This window comes from Heterocephalus glaber, unplaced genomic scaffold (genome assembly GCF_053883595.1).
Source record: "Heterocephalus glaber isolate CG9 unplaced genomic scaffold, H.glaber_assembly_v1.0 deba00001472, whole genome shotgun sequence".
NCBI classification, from domain to species: domain Eukaryota; kingdom Metazoa; phylum Chordata; class Mammalia; order Rodentia; family Bathyergidae; genus Heterocephalus; species Heterocephalus glaber.
In genome coordinates this window covers 33,440,471-33,462,982 of record NW_028258315.1, presented here as the reverse complement: position 1 = coordinate 33,462,982, position 22,512 = coordinate 33,440,471, and the positions used below count along the sequence as shown (strand labels likewise).

Sequence of the window (22,512 nt, the reverse complement as noted above, 5' to 3'; positions counted from 1 at the left end):
TATTAATGAATATGGGTCTTTTGGAGGTGAAATATTTTCAAATTAGATTGTGATGGTGGAATGAGTCTGTGAAAATCCTAAAAAGCACTGAATTTTTCACTTTAAATGGGCAAATTTTATAGTATATGACCTGCATCTTAATAAAGCTATTATAAAAATGAAAAGGAGCAAGCGCAATAAATCCTATAAAAATTAAGAGGTAAAGTGCATGGTCAAATGAGAAACTGTGCACTTATGTCTGGCTTACTTAGTTATAGGACTAGGACCTTTGTGAGTCACATGTATATAAAGAAATCTTGTGTCAAAAAATTTTACATTCTAATCTGATTGTCAAGATTTCTTAACCCTCGCTGAACAAATTCTCCATCAGCAGAGTTCAATTATTATCAAATGAGATTTTCCACATTGCAGTCAGAGTGAAAGGATATATTTACTATGTAAATCAGTGAAACATGCAAAGGCACACGAACACACACACACACACACACACACACACAGAGGATGTGATAAATTTGGCTATCATGGTTCTATATAGAAATATGGAAAGAGGAAAATCCTGCCCAATTTTTCTGTGTAAAGATAAAAACTGAACTTAGCTTCTTACAACAGTTCATATTTCCCTTGGTTTACTTGGTTTCTATCTAGTCATTTTAGAAGGTTAGTATCGGGCTTCCCCCTCTGCCTTTCCCTGAGCACTTATGGAAAGATTCAGAACGGCAGCTCTTCTGAAGCCTGACAGTGAGTGGCAGGATGACTAGAGGGGGAGGATGTTTGCAGGCAGGCTCCAGCACAGGGAATAGCCTTCTTTTCTTGTCAGGCTGCCTCATTGACAAGGAGTCTATTTGTGTGTGTGTGAGATGGAAAAAGAGTGACTGTACAGAAAATGCTAGATATTCTTTGAGATTTATTTTTTTAAGAATTGGTAATAAACATTCAAAGCATGCCACAAGCCATCTGAAGATATTACAGTGAGAAAAGAAGAAGGGAAAGATGCTAGATTTTCTTTTTACCTTTGACTTTACTTATAACCATAATAAAAAAGTAAAAAAAAACACCTGAAACAAAAAATTGAAATTTTTATTATTGTTTACTCTTTAATTGAGAACAAACTTTAAAAGTCAAAGTAGATGGCTTGTAGACGTATTAGTATCATCCCTCCTTGGTATGTAAGAATAAATTCATTTCCAGAAGGCTTTTGTTCCCCAACATATTCCGAGTCCTGATTACTAAATAATCCTTTCTAAAATAAATGGTGATTTTATTTTATTGAAGGAGACAAAGAAACCAGTACTATTTCAAGAAACCATGATGAATGGAAATTCTCAAGGTGATAGTTGGAAAATGACCATCTTTTGGTAACTCTCTGGTTTCACACTCTAACATGATTTCAGTAGGTTAACAAACAAAATGGAATTGACATTGAAATGCATAGTTCAATTGGTTATGTATCTGTCAGTCAGTGGAGTAGCTGTACATTGATACATATCCTCTCATGCTTCCTTTGTCATTGAGCGGTATCTTCATCTTTCATGGCAAGGCATTATTTTGGTACAATTTCAATGTCAAATATTCATGCTGTAAAAGTAGTTTTTTTTCCACAATTACTTAAGTTTGGATAAACAGAAGCATTTGCATAGTTAGCTAAGCCATTGGAGGAATACAGAAAAGGGAAGTTTTTCCTAACTCTAGAAAACATATAACCGATGCTGTTATGGGAAAAGAAAACAGTGGTAAGCATAACTATAACTATCATCTGCTATACCTGGCCATTATTTAGAATGCCATATGAACATTTACATATATTCTATATTCTTTATGGAACTGTGAAATAAATATAAATATTGCCTTTTTATGTATATAGAAAGCACATTTCTAGTAACTATGTATTAAAGTACTAATAAGTGTCAGAATGAGAATTCAGATCCATGTCCATTTGATGCCAGTAATTTCTCTCCTTACAAAATGTATGCTGCCACCTCAAAGTAATTAATTGAATACACATTTAATGAAACACTTTCTCAGGCATGATGCCAGAGGCTGAAGTTTCCAAAGGGAACTCCAAATGGAAGATTTCATCAGATCAATCCTCCTCTTTCCAGACTCACCCCTCCCCTGGCTTCACGTTCATCTCATATGAACACACAGGTAGGAACCGTGAGTTCTGTCTGGGGAATAAAGCAGTGGTCTCTACCTGCACCCTCTATCACAGCCTGTATATAATGACACTGGCGGCACCTGCTATGACAGCACACAATCCTTTGTAAGTGCTTTGTCTGGTGTAGCTTCTCTATATTTAGGGATTGGACCAGAAGAGGCAGGACATGAGCAGTTGGTGGTGTCATTGTGAAGCAGTCCTCATGCTGCAAAGCACTTCCTGTTCTTCTGCTTTTTCCAGGAGGCTACACTTCTCTTGCCAAATCCTTTTTTATTGTCCACAACTCAACCTATTAATGGAATAAAGCCTAAAAACAGTACCTCTGCCTCCATGCACCTCAGTTTCCTTGCATTGTTCTGGCTGTAGTACAGATTCTCTCTGGGAGGAGTGTTTGTGTGGCTGGTAGGGAAATCATCTCTAACATGTGCAGGGTATAGGTGAGAGTGTGGTTTCAAGTACTAGAGAGTATGTCAGCCACCTATCCAGCAGTTTCAACCCTGTCTAAGGGCTCTGACAGGTTTCCTTCCGGTGGATTCATTCTGACAACTGCCTATTCTCATGACACCTCCCACAAAGACAAGCCACAGCTTCCTGCCTGTCACGCTGACCTCTCCCACTGAGCTTCCCCTCATGCCACCTCTGATCCTTCTTTCCCAGCTCAGAGCATCTATTTTCCCCTGTTTTATCATAGTTTAAAAAAACCATTCCTTTGAAGAAAAAAAACCATCATTTCAATAAACAAAAGACTAAAGAGGAGTTCCTTAAGACACTTCAATCCCAGCAAAGTCACTGACATACAATTTAGCACACAATTATGACTTTTGGTGCAGAGCAAACTACTTTGGTACCAGAAATAGTTCCTTCAGTTCCTAAAACAGTTCTGTTATTCTTGTGTACTTGCCAACTTGGCCAAGAAATATTTGTCTTTTTCTCCATTGTGAAGTTAATCTGGTTTCCTCCATTATCTTCACAGACTTCTATGGAATGAAGTCGTTATGTGCAACCCACACTTACAGGTAAGTACTGCAGATTTATGCTCCCTCTTCTTCAAGGTAGAATATGTACATAAATTATGCAAAATTTCCAGAATTCTTCAACAATAGAATTTTTCTATTCTCCTTCATTTATTCATATATTCAATCCTTTATTTATACCATGCTCATATCAAATAAGTGTATTTATACCATGTTTTAACTGTTTCATATTCAGAGTACTTGCTCATTGTTTCTTTTATCTTTCCTTATTTTTATATCTTCTCTGACTTTAATTGAGTATATTACAAAAAATTATTCTTGTAGAGCAGTTTTAGGTACACATGGAAACTGAAAGAAAAGTACAGAAATTTCCCATATTTACCCATGTGCACAACCTTCCCCATTATCAATAATCCTCATCAGAGGTGCATTCATTGCAATCCATGAGCTTCTACTGACATATTTTTATTACCGAAAGGTCACAGTTCATATTTGATTTCTATCCTTGGTGTTGTATATTCCATGGATTTGGACAAACATAATGATATATATCCACCATTATGGTGTCACACAGAGTAATAGCTCTGTTCCAAAACTTCTCTGTGCTCTGCCTATTCATTCCTCCCTCTCTCCTAACTTTTGTTAACTACTGATCTTTTGATTCCCCCCCTCCTTTTGTCTTTTACAGAATGTCATATACTTGGAATCATAAGTACATAGCTATTTCAGATTTTTTCCCTTAATATTACACAACTTGAAAGTCTGTCATGTCTTTTCATAGTTTGAAGTTCTTTTTTTTTTTTTGGCTAAATAATGTTCTGATGTGTGCATCTACCACAGTTCATTTATCTGTTCACCAGCTGAAGGACATCTTAGTTTTTTCCATGTTTTCGCAATTATAAATGAAGCTGCTATAAACATCTGTGTGCTGTTTTGTATGTAGACATAAACTTGTAACTACCTTAGATAAATACCAAGGAGTTGATTAATGGACAATATAATGAGAATATCTAGTTTTTAAAATAATCACCAAATTACCTACAAAAGTGTCTGCATGTGCATTTTTGTATGATTACATTTTTCTCCCCTTTACATATTAAATTTCTTTTATTTTAAAACTTATTGTTGTACATCTTAAAATGTAGACTTACAATTAATCTAAATCCACTTCCAAATATAGCATTGTAGTACTTCATGAGTAGTGCAGAAAGCTTAGAACACAATATTCTCAGTTCTTTCCTTTTGTTTATTATGAGATAGCTGTTTATTTCACTAATCTATCCCCTATAATCATATAATAAATTATACTATTACTGCTTCAAACAGTTCTTTATTATATCAATTATAAATTTGAAGTAAAAATATTTTATTTATCTCCTTTCATTCTTTTGCTTTTAAGATTAATTTTCATAAATCAACATTTATGACTATATAATTTTTCTTTCTTACTGAATTTCTTTTAATTTCTGACAGGGCTAGTTTTCTTGTAATAAATTTCCTTACATTTTTGTTTCCTTAGAAAATCTTTAATTTTCTTTCAGGTTTGAAGGAGGATGATATAGGAAATAGAATTCTAGCTTGGTGGATTTTAGTTTTAATATACTTTACACTCTCTTTGTTGCATGATCTCTGTAGTATTTCTTGTCCTTTTTTTGTGAAGTAATGTGTATTCCCTTTGGCTTCATTCAAAATGTTTTTGTGTTTGGTTTTCCACAGTTTACATGTGACATGTAAATATTTTTAGTAATTATCCACTTTGGTATTCTCTGATATTTGTAGATATGTGAATTGGTGTATATCATTAATTTTGGAAAGTTTCAGATATTACTTTAAGTATTTCTTCTTTCTTTTCCTTTTGCAATTCTAATGACTTGGATGTTACATCTTTTTTTAAGTTATCTTACTATTCTTGGATATTTTGCTTTTGATTATTTTTTTCTGCTTATACTTTATGAAGTTTCTATTGATACAGTTCTAAGTTCTTTAGTTCTCTTGATGAGCCTGTAAAAGGAATTATTCATGTGTTACCATGTGTTTTAGTTTTAGCATCTCTTTCTTTTCTGGTTATAAAGCCGGCAATATATTACATTTTAAAAAATCCTAGTGCAATAAAACAAAATTTAAATAAAATTAAGCAAACAAACAGATAAAAACAGAAGCAGCATAGATTACCTGTCTGAGCACCTACATTTTCTTAGGAGGGAATCTTGTCTCACCAGTCAAATATACCATTAACCTTTTCAAAGAGAGCAAGCCAGGAGAAAAATAACACAAGATTTGATTTCACAATGTCCCCAAGCTCCTCCAAGCCCCAAATTGGGGGTTCATTGAATGAAGATAATTTATTTTTCCATTGCTTTCTTCTAGAGAAAACGAAGAGATGATTTTGAAAGTCAATGACTTTGTTCAATAGCTTTGGTACCTTTGCTCAAAGTCTGGTAAAGGGCTTGATGAAAGCAAATCTCTTGCTCGATTTTTCTAATGTTCCAGGGTATTTTTCTTATTGATAGTACATAAGGAAGATTTCAGAGTTCACTGGGGAAAGGCCAGCAGAAATGACCAATTATAGGCACCAAAAAAGAAAAAAGACTATTGAAAAATTTTAAATGGAATAGTTCATATGTATAGATATTAAAGTCCAGTTTTCAACATGGGTGACATAAAAACATCAGAAAGGATCATTAAAAAATACAATTTAGAATTACAATTTTTTTAGAATTACAATTTTAACAATATACAAAAATTTTACTAAAAAATTTTACTGCATTCAGATTTTGGCATGATAATGATTACACATATTTGATAAATACATTTTTTTTGCTCAAAAAGTAATGAAGATTATACAAAAGTTATTAAACAATTATGAAAATAAATTCAACTACCACTTAAATGTTTAATGCTGTTTCTTTTAAGTGCGTTGAATGATCTGTTCTTATTCTTTAACTTTAGAGGGAACTCAAGAAGATACTCATGTTTTGAAAGACTCAAATGACCATTCCTGTCCTTTTCACTTTAATGTGTGAGTGTAAAATCCACAAATAGGTTGGTAAAGCTATGTTTTAATATAATGTAAATGCACAGAAGATGGATAAATTGAGTAAAACTGTAAGTGAAATAATTTAAGATATTTCTTCTAATATATAGTTGCCTAATTTGATAAAAGTTAAAAAGCAGCTGACTATATTTCTCTTGGTCCTTTATCTCACCAACACAAATTTAGTTTTTCATTAAATAAAAAGGATCTTCTATTTATTTTTAAATGCACTAACATATATATATATATATATATATGTAGTATATAACTGTTCAAATAAAATGTATCATGGTATTATGTTGGAATCAGATGGTCTCTACAAGAACAGGGATGATGGCTTGATTAAGCAATTCTTTGTTTATTTCTCTAAACCAAATAGTATGCACCCTCCAAAATATGGTCATTCAGCAAAAGTACCAAGTATTGTTCTCTCTGTTAATGCTTCAGAGGTGCTTGTGTGAGGTCCCACAGCTTTGTGTAAGTCAAATTCTTTTAGATGCAGTTAGAATATCCTGAAACTTAGAAACTCCTCTCATGTATCTTTCACAGAGGTGAATGAGACAGTGCACAGAGTAGAGGTGCTATTCTATTTGCCAACAGTCAACTTTTCACTCAATTTTAATATTACTTAATTCTACAGGGAAAAAAATCCTAGTTCCATTACATTCCTTTTTTAAACGAGAGGAAAACTGTATAAGTAAGCATGATCAAACCTCTGTTAGATCTGGTTAAAACTGATCTTTTATTATTGGCTCAAAGTCTCTCTACATAGTAGTGTCCAAGAAATTATGTTAAGGTCCATCTGAAGGAAAATAGCATTGGAGAGGCAGGAAAGGTCTTGGGTAAAAGCTTCAGAGGATTTGTAGGGAGACAGAATTTGATGTTTAAAAAATTATGTTGAGCTCTGTAGTACCTCCATTTCTTAACATATCTTCCAAACCCATCACTGGGATAGTTATCACCCATATTTTAAAGGCTCATATGCAGTTTGAGGCTTTTATAAATTCAGAAAATAAGGAATATAAAGAGTGGTCAGTATTGAAGGCTTAAAAGTAGGGCTATATGAGACTCAATACTGCTAAATAAATTCCTAAACCACAAACAAGGCCATCCAACCCAAATCTTATGTGCAAAAAGAGAATGCATAGCCATAAGCTCTGAAGGAAAGCATATGGCCTTGAATAAATCATACACTGAACAGTTGAAAAACAAAAAAAATCAAACAACATACATATACACAAAGAAACATCTATTCTCCTTATGTCTTCAGGTCAGTATCTCTACCCCAGGGGAGTGTAAACTATGAAAACAACTCATCTGCTTTTTAAAATAAAAAACTCTTTCCTGTCATGCTCTATTTTTTAGAATCTATCTTTTATGTTTGGCCAGTATAAAAAAACAAACAAAGCGCATACACATGCACGTGCACACACATGCACACACACACACACTCCCTTGTAAGATGTGAAAAATGCAAATACATTATGATGGGATCAGAAACAACTTCAGTTTTGTACTTAAGAACTTATGGGCCCTTGACTTGTCCCCTTTTGGGAGCAATGTTGCATAATTTTAGGGAAAAATCAGTTGTTTAGCCTAGTTCTCCTGCCTACAGCCCAGCTATGGCATTCCAAGACATAATTCCATTTTGGCCTCCGGTCACAACTGAGACCTCAATGATACGGTGATGCTGTGATTCTCCAGGACAAGAAACATCCTGGGAGCAACAAACATCTACTCAGTTCCTCATTGTTCTTGGCTTGTTACATCTTGTTTACTACTATGTATTGAACTCTCTGCAAGTTGTTTGTTATATCTTGTTTACGAGGATGTACTGAACTCTCTGTCCTGAGTTATTTGTTACATTTGTTTCTCCTGATGTACTGAACGAAAGGTGCGGTAAGCTGGGGGCTTTCGTCTTTGCCGCCCAGAGCAGCATTGATCAGACCCAAAGCTCAGCTTCTGCTCAGTCTCATTTTTCTCCCTTTCCTGTAATTTGCCTTGTGCTGCTGTGGCTCGCAGGAGACTAGGGCTTACTACAGAGGTTCTAGTAAGGTCCCCTTTCCCTGTTCCCTACAGCCCCCTAAAAATGTTTCCTTGTCCTTATTCTTTAAATGTCCAACCACCAAAAGAAAAAAGAAAAGGCTTTAAATGTACATGTTTCAAGTCAGCGTGTTGTTAACAAACAGCATGTTGTCACATTTTTCTCACTTTGACCATTGTTAAAGATGCAGGCATAGAGTAGGGAAAGTTAGACTAGCATGTATTAAAAAAAGCAACATTAACAGACCATATATCTTTCAAGAAAGGCTAAAGCACTAACACATGAGTTAATGCACATATTGCAAACTAGAGTAACTTTATCTACTTCATTTTGTACACCAGACATTGCAATGCTGTTCATTTCTTTTCATCATGAAAACATGCCAATTTTGTCATTAAAAAGCCTTTATTGGGTTATATTCACTTTTCTCTCACCCAAATTAAGAGAAAAAACAAAGACAAAACACAAAAATGAGCAATCCCAATAAGAGACCTTTGAGATTTCATAAACTACTATGAACTAAAGCTGCTAACAGTGAAGTGTCAGAATTTTCAGATTTATCAAAGTTTCTGTAATTTAGGTAGATGTTTTCCCCACTCTTCATAGATCTCACAATACAATGTAAAGTTATGCTATCAGGTATTTGTACCCAAACATTTTTCATATAAAAACAAAAGCAAGGGACGATGAGCAAAATGTTCACTTTCCTCATGGCATGGCCTGAGAGCGCACAAATTTTGCAGTAATTTAAAAGTTAACTATGAGAGCTTGACTTTGTTTTTTATCACTCCTTCTGCCTCTCTGTAGCAACTGTAATGAAAGTCAGTATGCTACTAGCAGAGTAACATTTATTCCCCCTTCTTCTCTAACTAACCCTACCAATTTTCTCTCATCCTCCTAAGCTTCTTCCTTGAACAGCATTGCAAGTTGGTTAAAAAGGAAAAGAAAAAAAAAAGAACTGAAAAGAAAATTTTACAAAGGTTTTTGTTAGTTAATTACTGACTGGCGGTCACTCACCAGGAGTTTGATCTCATTGGCAAGCAGCTGGTTCACGTTGAACAGCCCCCCCCCCCCCCCGCCCCAGGAGCTTGGTGCATAGCTCTCCCTCCATGCTTTCAGGGTTGCTGTCCACAGAGCTGGAACTTGCACTCATGTCGTCATCAGCAGTGCTGGCAGGGCGACCCAGCACCAGCTCACTAGTCTCACTGGCCATGGACACCACGGAGAGCAGGGGCATAATGCTGGATGACCCGGCCAGAGGGCAGAAGGAAGGCGGCATACTCTGCTCTGCTACCAGCTACATCTAGATTACTAGCCTTATCAAAGGCGATGAAACCTACATTTGCATTGGCCTCACAGACACAGAAGGAGCTGTCATCTTTCATCAACAGGGCAGTGCCACACACATCCATCCATTCTGAGGATATTGGACACCTGGACAGCTAGCTGCTTCCCTTGTTCACTTAGCGAGCACATCATCCCCACACCACCTAAATCATTAAGTTGTCCAGGCTGGGCTTGAACTTGAAATTGTCCTGCCTTTGCTTTCTAGAGTTCTAGGATTACAGAAAACAACTATGCTGTTTTGTTGGGTAGAACAACAATTATCACAAAAAGTACATGATAATATATGAGAATTGTCCTGATTCGCAATCATATCTACATTCTAAATCATATCTATACACAGAATGAATTTATTCATGACCTTTATTACCTTTTCTTTTCTCTCCCCTCTGTCAAAGGAAGTAAGCCCTAGCAATTGTTCTCATAGTTAGGTGCCTGCTGTATTCCTGGTAGATTCCGTTAACAAGAGACTTGGCATTCAAGTAAGATGTAAAGGTGAGGAATAAAGGAAGCTATCAATATCTTATTTATGTGTGGTGCTTGGTTAGTTTCACCAGTCTAATGGAGCCTAGAGCACCAAGTTAGATATATGAAGAAACAGGGTAGACCCCTCATTGCAGGTGTTTACATCATATCAATAACATATTTTCAGAAATTGTGAGTTTATATTCTGACTGGGTGTGTGTATTTCTTCTCTGAAAAATCTTTCAGAATTCAAGAAAGTGTCATGAAGGATTCTCTGGAATTGTCTAATTTTTAAATTCTTCAGGGAATGTAGAATTCTACTTTGGATTATTTCTCCACAATTTATTTATATTTTCCAGTCTGTAAATTCGAACTTACTGGTTCAAACTTCTGTTCTTTTCTCACATACAAAACCAAGCAAAAACTCTGTAAGGGAGTCAATCTGTCCTTTGAAGCTTTGCAACAAGACACTGACTTCTCTTCAGCTATGAATGTCCTAGATGGTATCTTCTTTTAATATAAGACTTTTGAAAATATGTTGTGCAGTGTGATCACCTTTATCAATCATATAACTTGCTGCAACTTCTTGCTGCTCACTTGTGCTTTGATTTTACAGAGATGACTTTTTTCCTTAAATCTCCTGAACCAACCTGTGCTTTATTCCAACTTTTCTTCTGCAGCTACCTCTCCTCTCTAAGTCTTCCTAGAATTGAAAAAAAAAAAGTTAGATCTTTTCTCCTGATTAGATTTTGCTTTAAGGAAAGCTTGTCCCTGGTTTGATCTTCTGTCCAGACCATTCCATATCTGCAATAAAGTTTTACTTTCTCAACCTTTGTGTGTTTGCTGGAGTAGCATGACTAATTGCCTTCATAAACTTTTGCTTTGCCGAAACAACTTGGCATAAGGGGCCTAGTTTTCAGTGGGCCTCCATTGTGGACCTGTCTTCCTCAGAAGGCCTAATTATTCCTAGCTTTTGATTTAAGGTGGGAGATGTGAAACTCTTCTTTTCACTTGAACTTTCAGAGGCCTTTGCAGGGTTATTAATTGGCCTAACTTCAGTATTTTGCTCATCAAGGATTAGGGAAACCTACAGAGAGGGAGAGAGATAGGTGAACAGTCAATAGTTGAGTAGCATAAATTCACTATCGTACATGGGCACAGTTTGAGGTATCCATAAACAATGAAAATAGTAACACCAGAGATCACAGATCACTGTAAAAGTTATATTAAGAAGTCTGAAATACTGTGAGAATTACAAAAGTGTGACACAAAGGTAAGAAATGAGCCCATGCTATTGCAAAAATGACATCAGTATGTTTGCTTGGTATAGGACTCATTAAACCTGCAATTTGTAAAAACAAAACAAAACAAAAAAATAAACCAGAACCAAACCCCAAAGCTACACACTATCTGTGAACTGCAGTAAACAAAAGTGCAAAAGCATGCATATTATTAATCTTAAAAGATTTAATATTATGTAATGAAAAATGAGAGTATTCAAATCAATTATATATCATCCTTATAGGTCATAACATCATAATTATAGCAACCACCAGCCCTCTGATGACTACAAGGTCTTTAGGAAAATGCATATTTCAGCTTCTTTACTCTGAGAAGGTTTGTTGAGAGGACTATTAAGAATATGATCTGGTGTTTGTTCAAGAAATCTCACTAATTTCAAAGATTTTATAATCTTTTGTACAGTCATATGCTACTTAAGAATGTTTTCGCCAGTGATGAACTCCATAAACATACTATAGTTGTCCTTTAAAATGATGATGGAACTGAAAAATTCCTGTTTCCTATTTCCTGGTGATATCATAACTATCATATGTCCCAATGAAATGCCTTATGCACATATTTGAGGTGATGCTAGTATAACAAACATACTGTGGTGCCACTTGTATAATTATGTATGATATATACTAATTGATATTAATGATAGATGACTGTATTACTGGTTCATGTACCTACTAAAGTGTACTTTTTGTCTTTATTTTAGGAAGTACTTCTTCTAGTTATAAAAAAAATATTGTTAAAGGCTAGGCATGGTGGTGTATGCCTGTAATCCCAGTACTTAGGAGTCTGAGGCGGGAGGACTGCTAGTTCATGACCAGATTGGACTAGCAAACCCCTGTCTCAAACAAAATAAAACAAATTTAAAAATTTCTATAGGACAGCATGTATTGTTACACCAGCAGTGGCCTCATACCTCTTCTCCCTACTGCATTTCTTGATTGTATCATTGCTCTTGAGCTTGATTTAATCTCACGCTATTTTGTTCATCATGGCCCCAAAGCATATAGAAGCCACTTCTGTGTTGCCAATAGGAGCCACATTGTATAATAGATCTGGAAACATAACTAAATGTGATTGAGGACCACAAGGAAAGAGAAGTGGTGATGGGTGTCACTTGCCAGCCAGGCATGCTCCTTTCTACCATTGTTATGATCCTAAAAAACAAGAGCAAAGTGATGGGAGCTATCGAAGGAGTTGCTTCACTGAAGGCAATAAAACTAACAGAAATTGGAGCAGGGCCTATTTCAGACATGGAAAAACTTCTAATGACCTGGATTGAAGACCAACTAAGCACAGACATATATCACCACAGCCATCAAGATAGCACTGCCAGGATAAAATGTTTGTATATGATATTTAAAAGAAAAGTTTGGCTCTGACTATAATGTTGAATTTACTACTAGACCAAGGTGGTCGAACCAATTCAGAAATAATTACTCTTGCGAATTCCAAAACCAGGGAAAGACCCAATCCAAAAAGAGAACTACAGGCCAATCTCCCTAATGAACATAGATGCAAATATCCTCAACAAGATACTGGCAAACAGAATACAGAGGGTCATCAAGAAGATCATACACCCTGACCAAGTCGGATTTACCCCAGGGATGCAAAGATGGTTCAACATTCATAAATCAATAAATGTAATACACCATATTAACAGAGTCGAGGACAAAAACCATACGATCATCTCAATAGATGCAGAAAAGTCACTCGACAAAATCCAGCATCCGTTTGTGATAAAAATCCTACAGAAAATTGAAATAGAAGGTCTTTATCTTAACCTGATTAAGGCTATCTATGAAAAAACAAAAGCCAACATCATACTAAATGGTCAAAAACTGAAAACTTTCAAGCTAAAATCAGGAACAAGACAAGGAAGGATGCCCACAATCACCACTCCTGTTCAATATAGTTCTGGAAACATTAGCCACAGCAATTAGAAAAGAGAAAGAAATAAAAGGAATAAAGATAGGAAAAGAAGAAGTTAAACTGTCATTATTTGCTGATGATATGATACTTTACATAGAAGACCCAAAAAACTCCACCAGAAGACTTCTTGACTTAATTGACAGATTCAGTAGAGTAGCTGGATACAAGGTCAACACTCAAAAAACAATAGCCTTCTTGTACACAAATAACAGACTCACTGAGAGAGAAATTAGGGAATCAATTCCTTTTACAATAGCATCCCCCCAAAAAGAAATATTTAGGAATCAATCTAACAAAGGAAGCAAAAGACCTCTCACTGAAAACTAAAGCACTCTGAAAAAAGAGATCAAAGAGGATACAAGAAAATGGAAAAACATCCCTTGTTCCTGGGTAGGAAGAAGCAATATAGTGAAAATGGCCATACTTCTAAAACTACTATATAGATTCAATGCAATGCCAATTGAAATTCCAACAATATACTTCACAGAACTAGAGAAAACAATCCAAAAATTCATTTGGAACCCTAAGAGACCTAGAATAGCTAAAGCAATTCTAAGCAACAGAGACATGGCTGGGGGTATTACAATCCCCAACTTGAAACTATACTACAAAGCTACTGTGACAAAATCAGCATGGTATTGGCAAAGGAACAGACCTGAGGATCAGTGGAATAGATTAGAAGATACAGAAACAATCTCAGACATGCTCAGCCACCTCATCTTTGACAAAGGATCCAACCACCATCATTGGAGGAAAGATAGCCTCTTTAATAAATGGTGCTGGAAAAACTGGATTTCAACCTGCCAAAGATTAAAACTAGACTCATATCTATCACCATGCATTAAACTAAGATTGAAGTGGATTAAAGATATAAACATTAAGACAGAAACACTAAACTTGCTGGAAGATAAGTTAGGTAGAACTCTTGAAGACATTGGCATAGGAACAGACTTCATGGGCAAAACTTCAGCAGCACTGGAACTAGCAGAAAGAATCAACAACTGGGATCTCATCTTATTAAAAAGCTTCTGCACTGCAAAAGAAACCACCCACAGAGCTAACAGACAACCTACAATAATGGAAAAAAATTTTAGCAGCTGTGCCTCAGACAAAGAACTGCTATCTAGAATATATAAAGAACTGAAAAAAATCAGACCCCCAAATTCAAAGACCCAATTCAAAAATGGGCATCTCAAATGAACAGACATTTCTCAGACGAAGTAAAAGCAGCAAACAAATATATGAAAAAAGGTTCAACATCACTCGTCATTCAAGAGATGCAGATGAAAGCAACACTGAGATTTCACCTCACCCCAGACAGAATGGCTGCTATCAAGAAATCAACAAAACAAATGCTGGTGGGGTTGTGGGGAGAAAGGAACCCTTCTTCATTGTTGGTGGGAGAGCAGGTTGGTGCAACCACTGTGGAAATCAGTATGGAGATGCCTCAAAGAACTAGGACTAGAGGTCCCATTTGACCCAGCTCTTCCCCTGCTGGATATCTTCCCAAAAGAATTAGAAGAATCATACCACAGTGATATATGTGCACTCAGGTTCATAGTGGCACAGTTTGTAATAGCTAAAGCTTGGAAACAGCCCAAGTGCCCATCAACTGGAAACTGGATAAAGAAAATGTGTGTGTGTGTTTTTTTTTTAATAAAATGGAGTACTACTCAGCCATAAAGAATGAAAAACTGGAGTCATTTATAGCTAAGTGGGTGCATATTGAGGCCATACTCTTAAGTGAAATAAATAGGACACACATGTATAAATACCTAATAGTTTCTCTAGTGTGAGAAACTGATAGTGTAAACAAGGGTTAAAATGATTAAAATGAATAATTGACAATTTGAAATAGGAAAAAAGGTGCAAAGGGGTAGGGGTGATGGGAGGGGAAGGGGAAAGGAAAAGAGGGAAAGGAAAAGCTATGAGAAAAGAAAAAAATGGAAAAAAATCTATGTAAATAGGGAAGGGTGGAGGGGATGAAGGGCACACATGTAATGGGGAAAAAATAAGAATCAAGATATATCATGTACAGGTACAAACACTCAATGATAAATGCAAATGAATTGTATACCTAAAATGTACCAATAAAAGAACTAAAAAAAAAAAAGAAATAATTACTCACTGCATTAATGAGAGAGTGAATGTTGAGTGTGCTAGTTCCAATGTGATAAAGGAACCAGAAGACTGTTTGAAAACTCTAGATAAGCTGACCAGGAAACTTACTTGCCAGAGAAAATCTTTAATTTGGGTACAAGCTATTTTGTACACATTTTTTTAGAGCTATCCTGATGTTAGGGACACGTGACTATATCTGTAAGTGTAGATATCCAGACTCTCACACCTTTGGTTTGTCTTGTAGTGATTTTGGTGTTGAAGGACAGTTGGTTTGGGGAAATGGAGGGCTAACCTATTCTGGTTTGGACTGTAATAGTTTGGAACCAGCAGCCAGGGGAAAGGGGGAAAAAAGAAGAATGTAGAAAATGAGAATGAAAGAAGAATATGGTTGGAAAAACATTTCCCTAACAACAAATAGACAAGGAATTTTAAAATACTAAATTTCTTGAGATTAGGGGTTATATTCTATTAATCTCATTATCTCCAGCTCCTAACCAGTGCTGGTCACTTACTAGGGCATAAGTTATTGTTTGTTAAATTGAATGAATTGAATTAGCTTGTTTATTTAAAAAATGATCCTATTAGGGTGCTATAATTTCCTGTTTGCATATGATGACATCAAGATGGAAAACATTCACTGAGACAGACAGAACTGGGAAGAATTGAAATTCAAATGTAATCTTTATATATCAAAACCTTGTAATAATTTCATTATGAAAATATTTATCTGTTTAGTTCTATGAGAAAGTTGAAAAATGAAAGGTCCTACAGATAAAGAACTGTGGGAAATCCCACATACACTGTTGCCTCACTTGAACTTTCTTAAGGCATATTGGAATATTAAATTCTCTAACATTTCAGTTAAGCAACTATTCTGTTTATTTCCAGCACCTTTTCTCCATAGGGCTTTATCACAGTTTTCATATCTTTTTTAGATAGGTTGTTTTTTAAAGGCTGTGAGGATAATAGCAGGAAATAATCACCATCCATCATAGTAAGAGAGATTATATCACTGGCTAAAAACATGATGGAATAGAGTCATTACATTCTTGAAGGAACTAATTTAGCTTATAGGAAGCTATTAAGAAAATCTAAACTTAATGAGTTGTAAGTTTTCAGTACTTGTAAGGGTATTTATATAGAGCTTAATTAGCTATGTACATCCTTATTTCCTATAATTGGAAACACACATTCTGAGCATTCACTACTGTACTTTCCCAAAATAAAATGGATAGAAGTTGGATATTTTAAAATTTTTCTAAATATTAGCCACATTGAATTTTATATGTGTGTTTATATATTTGTTTGTTTGTTACTTTTATATTTGAGTTTACAATTTTTTTTCATTTAAGGCACTTATTCTGATAAGTTTTGTAGCATGCATGTTAGCATTCCATCCTTTCTTAAGTTCAAAAGGGTTAAGGTATAGGGGAAATTAGAAATACTACAGACATTAAGGAGATGGTTGGAAGCTAATTAACTGATTATTGAATAAACAGTTGACTTGAAGATATTATACTTTATAAATAATTCTTTGAAAATTGTCAAGTTAAAATATTCTTGGTAAAAGATATGGTGTTTGACAATTGCTGGCTTACATTCTTATTGATAAAGCTTGAGAAAAGAAAATCCACAAAACATACTCATAATGAAGTGTTGGCGTAGCCCACTCAGTGTTAACGCCAATCAAAGTCATGATAATTTATTCTTAATTGTGCTAAATTGATTTGAGACAAGACAGTTTACTTTAAGAGAATAGGCAATCCAGACAAAACATACATTAATATTCTAAATTATATTAGGCCATGTAATATTTGTTTCCATAGATAATCATATGTACCAAACCTTTCCAAGTTATAAAAGAAAAAATATAATTCACTTTACCATCAGGAAAACTTTTCATTTTTTCAAAAAACTATACTGATTGACTTTAATTAAATAAATGTTGGCATTAAATTATAATGTTCAATACTGTTGCATATTAGAAATTAGAAATTAAAGAAAATTAATAAAGATATACTGATTAAACAGCAATTATGTTTTAAGTTAACCATTAGAGTTTTGTTGTTTTTTTCTTTCTTTTTTTCATTCTTAAGTTCTTTTATTGGTACATTTTAGGTATACAATATGTTTATATTTGTCACTGGGTGCTTGTACCTGTACATGATATATCTTGGTTCTTATTTTTTCCCCATTACCTGTGTGCTCTTCACCCCCTCCACCCTTCCCTATTTACATAGACTTCATTTCCATTTTTTTTTCTTTTCCTATAATTTTTCTTTTCCCTTCTTTCCTTTTCCCTTCCCCTCCCATCACCCCTACCCCTTTGGACTTTTCTTCCTATTTCAAATTATCAATTATTCATTTTAATCATTTTAACTCTTGTTTACACTATCAGTTTCTCACACTAGAGAAACTATTCGGTATTTACACATGTGTGTCCTATTTATTTCACTTAAGAGTATGGCCTCAATGTGCATCTATTTAGCAATAAATGACTCTAGTTTCTCGGGTTTTTTTTGGGGGGGGGTACCGGGGATTGAACTTGGTTCCTTGCGCTTGTGCAGCAGGCGGCGAAACCACTGAGCTAAATCCCAGCCCCTAGTTTCTCGTTCTTTATGGCTGAGTAGTACTCCATTTTATATTAAAAAAAAAAACCCTACATTTTCTTTACCCAGTTTCCAGTTGATGGGCACTTGGGCTGTTTCCAAGCTTTAGCTTATTACAAATTGTGCCGCTATAAACATGGGCGCACGTATATTGCTGTGGTATGATTCTTTTAACTCTTTTGGGAAGATACCCAGCAGGGGAATAGCTAGGTCAATTGGGAGCTCTAGTCCTAGTTCTCTGAGGTATCTCCATACTGATTTCCACAGTGGTTGCACCAACCTGCCCTCCCACCAGCAATGGAGAAGGGTTCCTTTCTCCCCACACCCCCTCCAGCATTTGTTATTGGTTGATTTCTTGATAGCAGCCATTCTTTCTGGAATGAGGTGGAATCTCAGTGTTGTTTTCATCTGAATCTCTCAAATGACCAGTGATGTTGAACATTTTTTTCATATATTTATTTGCTGCTTTTACTTCTTGTTCTGAGAAATGTCTGTTTATTTCAGATGCCCATTTTTGAATTGGGTCTTTGAATTTGTTGTTTTTCTCTTAAGACAGACTCTCATGATGTAGTCTAGCCTGGCCTTGAACTTGCTGTTCAGCTCAGAATGACCTTGAACTCAAAATCTCCTGGCCTCAACATCCCCAGTTCTAGACTTTAGGTTACTTTTTGAGATGTATTATGTTCAAAATATTTCAGAGGTCTGTCTGCACACTCACTGTCCAACATATGAGGTACTTGATAAATTATTGTTGATAGCTGAAACATAAAAAGATCAAACCCCATTCTAATGAATAAAAATGCAAAGAGTAATTACTATCAGGAAAGTGGATAGACATAGGCAAATACCTCAAATACAAGTTGAAAATCTGATTTTATTGTGCTGTATTTAAAAAAATATCTCAACAGTAAGGAAAGCTTTTGGAGGGCAGAATCTTATGCTTAAGACAAAAGTGTTTAGAAATAGAACTATGTACATATGGCAGACTGGAGTAAGGAGAGGAATATGGCAATAGATGATTATTGGTTTAATGAGAGAGGAACATACCAGCTTGGAAATTAAGATCACATGTATGTATTAGGAAACTATTTTAGAGGAATTTAAGTGAAATTTAATTTAATGTCTGAATACATCTCTTAAGATATTGATTTTAGCCATTGAATATTTTCATCAGGGAGTGAGACTATTTCCATTCATAAAGAAATGCTTTATGGGCTGGATTAGGTTTTTGTAAATTACTAAACAATGAGTGGGTTTGAGAAGGCCTTCTGGAAATGTACATTGCTGTAATGTGGGCCTGGTAGCAAGGAATATAAGACAGTGTGCAAAATAGACACAATGAGGGAGAGATGTGAAGAGTTGAGAGATAGATTAGCAATTGAAAATATATTCTTTTAAGATCATGATACATAGTGTATTGTTACTCTCTAATTATTTTGTTATGAAATTTTATTTTTTCATAGAAGTGCTTTTATAGTTTTATTAATATCTACTTGTATTATATTAAAATGAAAAAGATGTTTCAAAGGGAAATTCCACAGGACTTAAAAATTACAAAAATTACCAAAAAGAAATTGACTGAGTATAAGATTAATATAGAAGGCAACTACATTTCAATCATTTTATTAAAAAGAAAATGTGACAGAGTAGTAAGAGCAAAAACCTCTAAAATGCCAAAGAATAAAAATGAAAGCATGTATGTGAATGTTATGAAATCCTCTTTGCATAGCTACCAAAATAAGTACTCTGAAATACAGGCAACAAAGACATGCAGAACTTGTAGGAAGACAAATGATAAAATTTTATTGAAATACGGACCTGCTTCATTTAATGACCTATCTGTTGAATGACTGTTTGGACTTATGACTGAGGTATGGTGCTTGGACTTATGGCTCTTTTTTTTTTTTTTTTTTTTTTTTTTTTTTACAGTTCTGTTCATCTTGTTTCTAGAACCTCAGTTTTTGTACAGTATATCTTGTTTATATAGTACTGTAATTTTTTCTGATTATACTGTACCATACTATAGTTTTATGTTGTGTTGTACATTACAGTACTGTATGTAATAGGCAAATAGAGACAAAGTCATCAAGTTGGAGTTTCTTTTGATGATTGCTTTCTTCTGAATATTGTAATGTACAAACTGTATATGATCCCTCATTTAGCAGCCAATTCAGTTAACAGCTTAGCAGCAGGAGTGGAACTGGTCATTAAATGAAGATTGTCTGTACACTAAATGAAATTCAATAAAAATCTATGCTATTAGATGTCATAGTATTGCCATTTTTTTCTGAATAAAACTTAGATCATGTCTGTGTAATCCTAAGCATAATACCAACAAATGGGTTTTTCTTATTTTTGTTTTTGTTTTCTTTGAGGCAGGATCTCACTATACAGTTCAGGCTGGCCTTGAAATCACTATGTAGCTCAGGCTGGCCTTGAACTCCCAGCAATCCTCCCAGCCTCCCTAGTGCTGGAATTACAGGTGTGCATGTGCATCACCACACCCTGCTCAGCAAATGTTTTAACATAAAATTTACACATAAGTTGAAGAAGGGAAAACTTTCTGTATTTGTTATTAAATGGTAGCAAGGTGAATGATGGGACAGCAAAACAGAAGCCTCATAGCCAGGCACCTGTAGGAATGAAGCCTCTGGTACCCAGGCAGACTGCTCAGTAATAGCCATCCACCCAAAAGATTGTATATGAGCATCTTTATTCACACAATACAACAAAAATAAATCAATTCTAAGTTAAAGGCAGTCTGAAAGAAAAATATTTTAAATTATAGCAGAAAATTAATCTTGTGCAGGAGAGATTTGCTAAGGAATTAAAGAAGCAAAAAGAAAACAAAAACAAAAACCCCTAAAGAAATAATTCATAGGTTCATTACCATTCAAATTAAAACTACTGTTTAAAAATGCAGTTATATGAGGAATCCATAAAAACTTTTTAAAGTCAGTAAGGAAATGACATTATGTCATGCAGGTGAAAGAGCAAAAGACATGATCAGGCATTTCCTAGGGGACATAGGAGTGATGCATAAGCAAAAGAAAATGCTCTCCATATCAAATCATCAAAGAAATGCAAACCTAAACTAAACCAAGGTACCAGTTTATATTTAATATATTTGAAGAAGCTATAAAAATCTGAAAACATTAAGAGTATGGGACAGGAGAAAACTTGGAACCTGCTAGTGGGAATAAGAATTGCTACAATTTCTTTAAAAACATAATTATATTGCCTAATAATTTGTAAATGAGCTAACCCTAAGCTAGAAATTTCGCTGCTAGGTATCTAACAAAGGAAAACATTTTTATGTTTGAAAGAGAATGTTCACAGTAATATTGCTAATAGCAATTAAAAATAGGAAAACTATTACTATCTGTTAATGGAAAAATAAATACAACCAATTTGGCAAATTCACATAATAAATTATTACAGAGCAGTGAAACTGGATGAAGTATAGTGACAGAAATTAACAGAGCCTCAAAAACACAATATTGATTGAAATTTAATGTAAAGAAGCAAGTTGAAAATTTTTATACACATTTGTCAAGGGTTGTAAACAAAAAAAACCCAATATTCCATTTAAGGATAAAAATTTAGGGAGAAAAACAAAGGAATGACAAATACATAACACAAAATGCCTATAATGTTTACTTTTGGTGAGTAAGATAAATTTGGGGAGAGGAACTCAAAGGGCAACAACACTATTGCTAATGTTCTGTTTCTTGAGCTCAGTTGTAAATATATATATTATATTATATATTATATATCTCTAATATGTATATGTAACATATCATTTTAAATATATATATTATATATCTCTATTATGTACATGTAATATATATCATTATATGTAATGATTTATATTAAGTAGTAAAAAAACTGATAGTCATAAAAATTTTAAATTTTGACCTGGATCAGTATCAAGAATGGGATGAGATGCTTTGTTTTTTCTTATTGAATTAAAATGACAGTAAAGTAGCAAATTAGATAGTACAGTTTATATTGTTGGCTTTAAATTTTGGAGGAGTCAAGAAAATTTACATTGCTTTCACAAACATTACTGGAGATTTGGTGAGATACCATGATTCCACTGGAAACTGTGGCCCCCGAGGAACTTAACTGTGGGTCCTCTTCCTCCTCCCAGTACATTGCACAGCTGGACGCTGTTGGTCCTCCCAGTTCCAGCTCCCCTGAAAGGTTTGGCCTCTTCCAATGGCCTAGATTCTAATTTCTGCCACAACATCCTTCATAAATTACTTCATAGTTTTGTTGATGTTTATCTACATGTTATCGCTAACTTCCTAGTACAAGAAGCTGTTACAAAGAAATGTTTGTTTCATTTATGTTTGAACACGTAAGTTAAAGTTGATGTATAGAAATTTCTGAATAAAATTTTGTCAAATAAATGATGAGGACTGTGATAAGCTAACAAACACTTGGAGCAAAGAGAGCTTTCTCCTTCCACATAGCAATGACAGAAAATCCCACTGGGTCCCTGAAGGCTGGGATTTTTCTCAGTGAAATCGATA

The 22,512-nt window shown here is 34.7% G+C and overlaps 1 pseudogene; it reads right to left on the bottom strand.

Annotated features, from left to right (window-relative positions):
• Positions 1 to 9,130: 9,130 nt before the first annotated feature.
• LOC106010200 (beta-citrylglutamate synthase B-like) lies at positions 9,131 to 22,226 on the bottom strand (annotated as a pseudogene).
• Between the last annotated feature and the right edge of the window lie 286 nt (positions 22,227 to 22,512).